Consider the following 10,393-nt stretch of genomic DNA (forward strand, 5'->3'; position numbering starts at 1 on the left):
CAGCAGAACCCAACCGTCCACCTGGTCTAGGTTCCCTAAGCCAGGTCAGGTCACAGGTACACGCAGCTGGGACTCAATCATCCTTTACTCGCATCTGCACAGGTCTCTCCTGTTTCCTCAAACTCTCTTCATCCCCGTCCCTCACCGACAGCACCTTGGACTTCCCCAGAGTGGTGGGAGGCAGGCGGGGAGGAGAGCGAGGCAGGCCCAAGACAGGGCTTCCGAACAGGGAACTCCAGCAGTCAGACTGGGCGGATGAATGACACACGGGTAAGTTACCTTTGTGGAGAAGGGCCAAATTAATACATTCAAAAATATTTACTGAGCTCTGCGCCCTAGGCAGGAAGTGACTCAGCAGACATTCAGAGAAAGGAAAGGTGGTTAGAGAGAGTGCTGGGGGTAGCCGGGGCAAGGGAGTGGAACCGTTCTGGGAACAAAGGACAGAGAGTCAGAGAGAGAAGGGTGCGAGAGTCTGGGACACACTCCACGATACATGGCAACCGATGAATGTGGCAGCAGGTGCATACAGAGTGCCCGGGAGGGACCAGGGTGAGCCCCAGCTAGAAAGAGTGAAGACAGATCCAGACAGTACTGGGCTCTGGAGACCTCTCAGTACCCAGCAAGGGGACCACATACCAGTCCACATGAACAGGATGAATCCAGGTCCTACCCATCCACTGCGGTCTGTCCTGCTCTAGCCCAATGAGTTAAGGCCATGGAGAAACTCAGGCTCTGTTTGCCAGAATCTCACTCCGGATTTATCAGAATCCGTCCACATTCACCAGTCTGCACTAGCCCTGACCAGCACCCCAGGCAGACCCCAAATTCCCGTGGCTGAGGAAGGACCTGAATGTTCACACAAAACCCACTGGCTTAGAGAGGGTGGTTGGGCCAGCTCACTTCGAAAAGAGCCTCCTTTGGCATATTGTAAGTGGTTTTCACACATTTCTGGGCAAGGGCGTGGGACTGTGTGAACAACACGTTCCAAAAGGAAAAGCAGTGGGCAGTGGTCTCTTCTGACTCACCCCGCCTTCCTGGCTGTGACAGACTCCAGTTCATGCCCCCAATGCACACTCACTCCCATCATCGCCCCCACCCCACCTCAGCCCACCCCACCATGGCCTGACTAGCAAGGCGGGACTAGAGGGTCCTCAGGTCAATGCCACTCACTCACTCACAACACACTGACCTTCCAGGTGACCAGCAAGAATGCAATTAAGTCTCAGGTCATTGCACATGAGCGCACCTGATCTCCATCTGGTCCGATAGAGCTAAGCAGGGTTGAGGCTGGTTAGTGTTTGGATGGGAGGATATGATTAATCCTTACAGGGGAGGGGCTGAGTCTTCACTAACTCTGCCTTCAACAGAACAGGTGCCTCAGACCCTGCGGTCAATGGGAGAACAGACCCCAGACATTCCCCAAGTCTAGTTTACCCTGAGAATCCAGACACAAAGCAAGGACGATCACTTCATCATACAATCCCGCCTGCCCCTCAGTCCTGCCATTCCACAAGCGCCTGCACAGGCGAGGAAGTCTGGCAAGGCCATCACCGCACACCTGCTCCTAGGGACACGAAGGCTGGCATGCTGTTCATGCACAGGGTACCCCAGCTAGGCTTGGACAGGCGAGGCCACTTCCCAAACGTCCCAGAGCTAAGAAACTCAGGGCTTGTCATCCCTTGACCCTGGATCGTACTTCAGTATACTTTTCCTGGGATCGTGGAATTTCCAAGATCCTGAAACCGTCTCTTGCTTCTCCTAAAGACTAAATACACCTTTCCCTTGGTGCCAGCTCAGCCTCCTCAGATGGCACCATCATAGCTACGCTCACTGCCACTACCCAGGACAGCATATTAGAGAGCTGCTCCCAAGAGGACCGAGTCACATAGTCACATAGGGCTGGTTTAGCTTGAAGCCCTCTTCTGATACAGCAGTGTTTATACAACTCACAATGCCCATGTGATTCATGTCATCATAAATACAGGCTCATCCACCCGGCACTGGGTTCACAACAGTCTTAAACTGTGACAAGTAGTGAACTGCGTCCTAGAAAGGCTTGTTTCCTGTCACACCAAATGTTCACAGTCGAAAGGAAAAGAGCAGGGCTGAGGAAACGGATCCATTGTTCAAGTGCTTACTGCACAAGCACAAGGACATGAGTTCAAGTCCTGGGACTCTCAGAAAAGGACCGGGTGTGGAAGCAAGAACTTAGATCCCAGTGCTGAGGAGGCAGAGACAAGAGGGTCCCTGGAGCTCACTAGGCAGCCAGCTGAGACAAATTGCTATGTTCCAGTAACAGTCCAAAAAACAAGCAGAGACTGCCTGAAGGAGACACCTGAGGATACACACACACACAAACAGAAAAGCAGCAACAGCATGCCATGGAGATGCCCCATCACACCTCACGTACATGTTCACACACAACACATTCCTTTTGCTCAACACCCAAACTTGTGGTATTATTAGTATTATTATAAGCTAGAATTATTCTAGAACATGCATGCAGACACAGGCCAAATCTTCAGAGTGTATCCAGGGCGCTCCCCACCAGGGCAGTCTCCGCAGCACCCTTGGAAGGCACAACATAGTAATTACATCAGGTGTTACCCAGCAACTTCTCCCACTGTGACAGTCTCAGAGCAGACTGAAGCTGGAATCCAACGATCAACCCAGCAGTTGCTCTGTGGCCTTGGGCAAGTCACTAGCCCTCTCTGGATCTCCTGTTCCTCAGAAAGGTAGAACCTGAACAGGACAGGACAATGCTCCGCTCAACCTCAGGGCACACGGATGACTCCTCCTCCCCTTAGCGACACACCTACCAATAACCACAGTATCCGGAGGCTACCAGGAGAGGAATGTGCTTGTTTTGGATAGAGATGACAGATCACATAAAAAGCTAAAGTGCTAGAGCTTTAACATGTACAATTAAGCAGTTTAGTTCATCTGCAATGTTGTCAACAATGACACCTGTCTCTGAACACGCTAGCCCTGTCCCCAGAGTAGTCCCCCTCAGCCCTATCTCATGTCCTGTAACCATTCCTCTGCCTCTCTTCTTTCCCAAGGCTGACAGTCCAGGATACTCTGTGTACACAGAATCACTTAATAACGGCTTGGGGAGGGCCAGTGTCTGGATTCTTACTGAGCACATTTTCAAGGTACACAATGATATAGCACGTTCTTCTTGCTTCTTAACTGAAAATAACATTTCACTGAGTGTTTAGGTAGGATTGGGTTTTGGTTTGTGTTTCACTATTTGAGATAGAGTCTCACGTAGCCAAGGATAGCCTCAAAATCATTATGTAGCCAGTGATAACCTTCAACTTTTGATCCTCCTGCCTCCATCTCCCAAGTGCTGGGGTGACAGATGTGCCCAGTTTAAACGGTGCTGAGGACGTCCTGGGCTTCATGCACGCTGGGTAGGCAGTCTACTGACTGAGTCACGTTCCAGCCCCTGACTATTCTGAGTCAGTAAGTAGACCATCCACAAACTTCAGAACTATTAATTACCAGTAAAACTTAAAGAAGGTAACCTGTGTAATGTACAAGGCGGGGTGAGCGCCTGTTAGGTTGGTCCAGCATTGCTACGTCTCTCTTCACATCCCACTTGCAGTCACATCTCACGGGTTCCTTCCTGTTCAAGTTGTGACTTCCATGAAGGTGAATGGAAACCTTCCTGCATACATGTCTTACCTCACTCCCAGTTCTCTGCCAGCATGTCTCCAAGAGGAAGACCTCCCTGTACAACAACACACATACAATCCACGGGCCAGCACGGCCTCTCTACCAGCTGTTATTGTACATGAAATTTAATAAAATTGAAAAACTGTGCGGTTTGAGGGAGCTCTGATTCTTCGCGCTTCAAAATGCCCAACAACAGGAATTTTCTAAATGGGTTTCCTAGGCCTCCTGAAACAAGTGCCTTTTGCAATCTGTGTTTCACTGGTTGTGTGAGCCAGGAGCTGGCCCTGGGATATAAGGACGGACATCCATTAGGAATTGATGCTGGGTTTCCCCTCCCTACGAGGAACATGCCTGATCCAGTGGCAAACCGTGGCCCGGTGCCCTCACCTCTGCTTTCCAGGCCTGTGACTGATAAAGTCCTTTGCCACTTGTGGTCCCAGTTTATTCGGAGGGAATTCAGGAGTCACATCCACTCTCTCTAGAGGAGAGTGAGAGTGGAAAGGGCGTGGCCTTGGAGCAGAGGATGTAGGACTATGCAGTGTTAACAGCCGGGGCCCCCAGGACATAAATCCAATCCACAATTCAAGGCAAAGTCCACATCTAAGACCATTTCAAACTGCTATCCCTCCTCAGAGCCTAAAGTCCCTCCATGTCTGTCCTCAGCGACCAGCCTACCCTCCACCCCACTGAGAGTACACCCCACAGTTATAATACCCCCTCCTCCCCTCCCTGGGGACACGTGAGTACCTCAGTACCCACTTCCACCTGCCTTCTGGGGGCTTCGCTGGCCTCCTCTGCCACAGCCATCCTCCCCAGTGCTCTGTGGCTTCTTCTCCCAACTCTCAAAACTTGTTTTCTTTAATTAGCTCACTGTGGCAGGAGAAAAATTCTGCCCCACCCTCGAAATGAGCGGCTGAGGCCTCACATGTACTCTGTGGTCTGCCTCTGGGCTACCAGGCCTGAGCCAGGCAGAAAGAGGCCTGCTTGGGAGGCCAGGCAGGAAGAAACCCCCGGCTCCTCACTCTGGCCGCTCCCTCCCCACAGCTGACGCTGGCCCTGCAACCACAGGGCTGGTCCCTTCCTGAGGCCCCAAAACCTGCCATTGTGGCTCCGGCCAGGGGACAAGGCCAAACCCATCAGCTTTCTCTCTCCCTCTTCCTTCTTCCTTCCTGACCTGATCAGGGGAAGTCAGGCGGTCCTAGCACCGCCTCACCTCCCAGGTGCTGCAACTAATTTGAGATCCCAGAGTTCCCAGTATCGGTATTCAGATATATGTTTTTAAATCAATAAGCTTTATTATGGTATTTTCATATATACTTTATAATTTTAACTACTTTTGTATGTTGTGTGCATTCATGGTGTGTGTGTATGTGTGTGTGTGTGTGTACATATATGCGGATGTAGATGTCTGAGGTCAATACCAAGTGCGGTCTCCCAGGAGCTATCTATCCACTGTGTCTTCTAAGACAGGCTCTCTCATTGGCACTGGCCTGGGGCTAGGTCAATTCAGCTAGGCTGGCTGGCCGGAGAATCTGCCTGTTTCCACTTCTCCAGTGCTGGGATTTCAAGTGCTCCGCCCCACACCTGCCTTCTTAGGAGAGCTCTAGGGATCAGACTTGGGTCCTCGGTCTTGTGTGATGCGTACTTTACCAAGTAAGCAATCTCTCCCGCCCATGTACCTGATCCTCATTCACCCCTCTCCTATCCCACCTCCCCTGAAGGCTTTCTTCACATAGTGAGCTAAATCTCACCTCATAAGGAAGGCTTACCCATCCTCACTCCATTCCACAGATAAAGAAACTGAGGCTTTCCTGAGGGAGGGACAGTTCAAGGGACACCACTGACAGGGACAGAGGCTGAGATCTCAGCTGAGGAGCTAGAGCTTCATGTTTCAACCGCTGCTATTTTTCTTCATTCCAGCAGTTTCTAAAGAACAGTTCGGAGAGTAGCTTATGGGGCTGGGGCAGCAGCCCCTTCAGACACACTCAGAGGCTCAGAAGTTAAAGCTTGGAGCTGGGGCTCCGAGTGGACATCAGCACGACGCCATCTTTCTCCTCAGCCTTCATCCTCACAACTGCTCCAAGTACTTACATAATGTCAGCTCAGTCTCACCCTGTAAGGTGGGCCTACCCGTCCTCGATCCATTTCACAGATAAGGAAACTGAGGTTTTCCCGGGAAGGGGCAGACCTGGTGTTAGTGCTTTTCCCTTAATTCGGTTCATCCTCGTGACCACCCTCAGTGGTAGTTACCATTGTCTTCATTTTATATGGGGAAACTGGGGCTTCGGGAGGCTTTGACAACCTGCTCTAGAATAAGCAAATAGTAAAGAGAAGGATCCGGCCGATCCAAGGTTTCAGCCTCCATGTAGCCCACACTCCACAAGGACAGCAGACCTGGCTGATAAAGTGACCCCATCCAGGGAGGTCAGGCTGGGACTCAAGCCAGAGCTGTCCAGGCTTCTATCCTAGGCTGTGCAAAAGCTCCTAAGAGTGAATGTAATGTACTCCCCAAAATGGTCCCCCAAGGGCAAGTTGAGGGTAGCCTCTAATGCCCTTAACTGTCATGGCACCATTGCCACCGCCAGCAGTTCTTTAGATCAAGCAAATACTCATTTGCCTGTAAGTTCTCTTTTAGGTCAACTACCCTGTGATCAGAATCAGGATCTAGCAAGAACCCGTGTGCACAAGGCCAGCCTGGGACCTCCAGCCCAGGACAACAGGCAGCACTGGCGTCATAGTGTGTGCATAGCATAGAGTCCATGAGCTGGGCATGGTGGCACCTGCCTCCCATCTCAGCACTCAGAGGCTGAAGCAGTAGAATCACTAGAAAAAGCCAGGCCAGCCTGAGCACATGATAGTGGATTCCAAGCCCTGCAAACACACACACACACCCACAGAGAGAGAGAGAGACAGACAGAGAGAGAGACAGAGAGAGAGACAGGGAGAGAGACAGAGAGAGAGACAGAGACACAATCACAGATACACACACACACACCACCCAAGGCACTAAAATAAGCTTTTCCCATTTCGTTTTGTCACTTAACATCGTCTTGAGAAAATTATGATTTTACTATTCACCAAGATGCATGATCTCAAATGACTGGTTCTAGACAAGCATTTAACTAGTCTATAGAATCTTTGTGCACAGAATTTGTGTTTTACACTTGCATTCTGACTGGACAGAAGCAGCAAAGCCCAGGGCCAACTTCACTCTACAGTCTCTCCTTCACGCCCGCCTGTGAACACCCTCCCCTCAAGACCCACAGGAAGAGAGGTCCTGTGAGGAAAGGCCCTGCAGGCAGCTCCGACCTTCCTCTTCCTTCTCCGCTCTCACTTTCAGAGTAAGTTGTTGGCCGATGGAGGGGAGGAATAGAGTGAGGAGACGGGCTTGCTGGGTCAGCAAGTTTTCCCAGAGGTGCTTTGGAAAGCTTTTCTTTCTGCATCCAAAACATATTCTGGTTCAAGCGCTGAGTGCCCAGGCCACAGCTGTGATATCTTACCTAGCACTCGGCTCCAAGCCCTTCGCAATGAGCATCTGGCTGAATCCTGGGCTCATGGGACACTGCAAACACGGCTAGGAATGGGGCAGAAAGAACCACGTGTTCCTCCGGCATCCCATTCCTCGCCCCACTGACCCTCCCCTCCACTCCCCTCATAGAGCACTGCTTCAAAGAAACTATCAAGAAGAAATCCAAGATGGCGGCCACAGGTCACTGAACCAAGCAAGGGTCTACGATTGCCCATGAAATGCCCGTGAAGGTGGTCACACCTGAGGGCCACACTCAAGTCACACTCCTGGGCTGGGTAAATGGCTTGAGCAGGCAAAGGGGTCTGTCTCCACGACTGACCACCTGAGTTGGACCCTCGGGATCCCTATGGTAGAAGGAGAGAACTGACCCCGGGAAGTTGTCCTCCAAACCCTACATGGTGGCCTCACCACACATCCGTGCCTGCATACGCAAAACAAACAAAAGACCCACTCGCACAGGTGCCCTGTACCCACTATTTTATATCACACATGTGCTCAGCTCACATCTGCATGTGCCCTGAAACAGCTATGAAGCCAAACCCATCCTGACTTAAATCCACTCAAAGCATCACGAAGTCCTTTGTGTGAGTTTTTTGTGGGTAACTAGACTGTGTCCTTGGGTGTAAACTTCATAAATGACAATGTCATGTCATAATGTCAAAAATTTGCACACTGGGGATACTGGAACTGAAGATACCACTTTAGATGTCTGAGAAATGCGTAAAGCCTCAGACACGGAAAGGGGAGAGCGATCTGTTTAAATGCTCTGCTTGGCCACTTTAGTGCCTGGGGGACTGGGAGAGCTCAGTTGCCTTCCTAGCCCTGTTTGAGGATGACACACTGGCTGCCAGGTGCCAGCTTGCTTGCCTTCCCAGCTAACGTCAGTCAGGTGGGAGAGCAGAAAGATGACAGCCCAGAGGTTCCGAGCACTGGATGCTCTTGCAGAGGACCCAGGTTTAGTCCCCAGATCACAACCATCTGGAACTCTAGTTCCCGGAGATCAGACATCCTCTTCAGGCCTCAGTGTGCACCAGACACACAAGCGCTCCCCATACACGCTCACTACAGACACTCATAAAAATGCATAAATCGGGGCTGGTGAGATGGCTCAGTGGGTAAGAGCACCCGACTGCTCTTCCGAAGGTCCGGAGTTCAAATCCCAGCAACCACATGGTGGCTCACAACCATCTGTAACAAGATCTGACTCTCTCTTCTGGAGTGTCTGAAGACAGCTACAGTGTACTTACATAGAATAAATAAATAAATCTTTAAAAAAAAAATGCATAAATCTTCAAAGCCAGCCTGGTCTACAAAGTAAGTTCCAGGACAGCCAGGGCTACACAGAGAAACCCTGTCTTGAAAAAAACCAAAATAAAATAAAATAAAAATAAAAACCATAAATCTTTAAAATAAAGACAAGATACACGTGTCAAGTGTCCAATCTACATCTGATTATCACCAAGGGATGGAAAGATGGGACTGGTACTTCCTGGCTCTCAGCAAGACGACAAAGACAAGCTAAAGTTTGTACAGAAATTAAACCCCTCTTATAATAATCTTAAAATATTTTCCTAATGGAAAGAAATCAAGGCTCAAAGAAGTCACATGACCTGCCCTTGGTCTACCCAGCCAGCCAGGCTCAGGGTGACTCCTCTGGACCTGCCACCACACACCAAGTATCTCCTACACAAAGCACCTCCGCCCTCCCAGAAGTTGGAGCTACCAGGTATGGTCAAACACACGGATACTTAACTGCAGAGAAAATGACAGCAACTCTGAGTCCACATTGCTGTGGCCAACCAAGGCAGCCACAACCTGCTAAGATTTTTAAAAAGTTCAAGCCTGGGTCCCGAGGGCTGCAATAGAGACATGTGGTCACATCCCTGCCTGCTCTAGTGCAGCCTGTGCGGCAGATCTCAGGTAATTACGAGCTCTGATGGTTGTGGCTGCATGAGAAGTAATGCGTGTTTATTAAGTTCAAGGCCCCACCTGTAACATGGTTATTTAGAGTCATTAGGACCTGTTGGAGCAGGCCCTGGCCTCCCCGCTATCACATCGCCCCACCCTGCCACAGCCCTCTCCGAAGGGCAGCAATTTTGAGCCAAGCATGAGGCTTCTATGCTGAGTCGGCCTTAGAAGGCGGCCAGGTAAATACCTGCAACCTTGTCCAAGGACAGCAGCTGAGGGGACAGCAGCTGAGGGGACAGCGCCTGATTGACTCCAGGTGCAGGCTGGGCGGGAGTCACAATGAATGTGTCTTCACCACACATCTTAATGTCACCTCTGACTACAACTCAGTGCCAAGGTCTGAAGTTGCATGCCCTAACCTGTCCAGGGCTCAGGCTGGCTTTTCTAAGCCCATTCCCATAGGTCAGTGTGCAGGCTGCCTCAAACGGTTTTGGTGTCCAAAGCCTTGCCAAAGGATGGATGGCCCAGAGCTCGGAACACTGAAAGGGAGGTGCGTGAACAGCTGAGGACCAGAAATAACGTGATGGGGGTCAGATTCTTCGCCTGGCCCATCCCAGGTGAAATGCTTGCCGTCTCTGAACCGTGGTGTCCTCGGCCACTGAGGAAGACCTTCAATAGGATGGCACTAACCAGCCTCACTAAAGCATACCTTTTGTATGCCAGTCAAGCCTTCCATTGGTCCCAGAGGCTGTGGCAGGCAAGAAAACAACAGGTCACAAGTACCTCCCCGGTGTCCTATGGGGAACCAGCTCCAATTAGCCCTGCCAACTCACAGTCCCAACATATTACCACCATCAGCAGAGCATCTGCCTAGTTCTGCTTTCCCTTCTTAGCAGCCACACTGCACATGGCTCCGAGGCGAGCTGGCCTTTGTCTGCCTCTTGGGACAGGGCTAGCTCACATCCTTCCTCCTACACCGTGGAAGCCTTGGCTGCTGCTTGTCGATAACACCCTGCTTGACAGAATTTGAGCAGTAGGAACTGAAGAGGAAGAGAGAAGGAGGTTGGGAGGGGGCGGGTAAGGGAAGGGGATGGGGAGAGGGAGGGGAGGGGAAGTGGGAGGGGAAGGGGAGAAAGAGAGGGAGGAAAGGGAGGGGGAGGGAGAGGGGGGGGGGAGGGGAGAGGGAGGGAGAAAAAGGAGGGGGGGAAAGGGAAAGGGGAGGGAGGGGGGGGGGGGGGGGGAGAGGGAGGGAGAGAGGGAAAGGGATAGGGAGGG

At 51.2% G+C, this 10,393-nt stretch overlaps 1 protein-coding gene across 1 annotated transcript in view; it reads right to left on the bottom strand.

The window, feature by feature from the left end:
• Smad3 (SMAD family member 3) overlaps positions 1-10,393 on the bottom strand; it is a 110,655-nt gene that overhangs the window by 73,490 nt on the left and 26,772 nt on the right. The window lies entirely within an intron of this gene.

Source organism: Mus pahari, chromosome 10 (assembly GCF_900095145.1).
Source record: "Mus pahari chromosome 10, PAHARI_EIJ_v1.1, whole genome shotgun sequence".
NCBI lineage: Eukaryota > Metazoa > Chordata > Mammalia > Rodentia > Muridae > Mus > Mus pahari.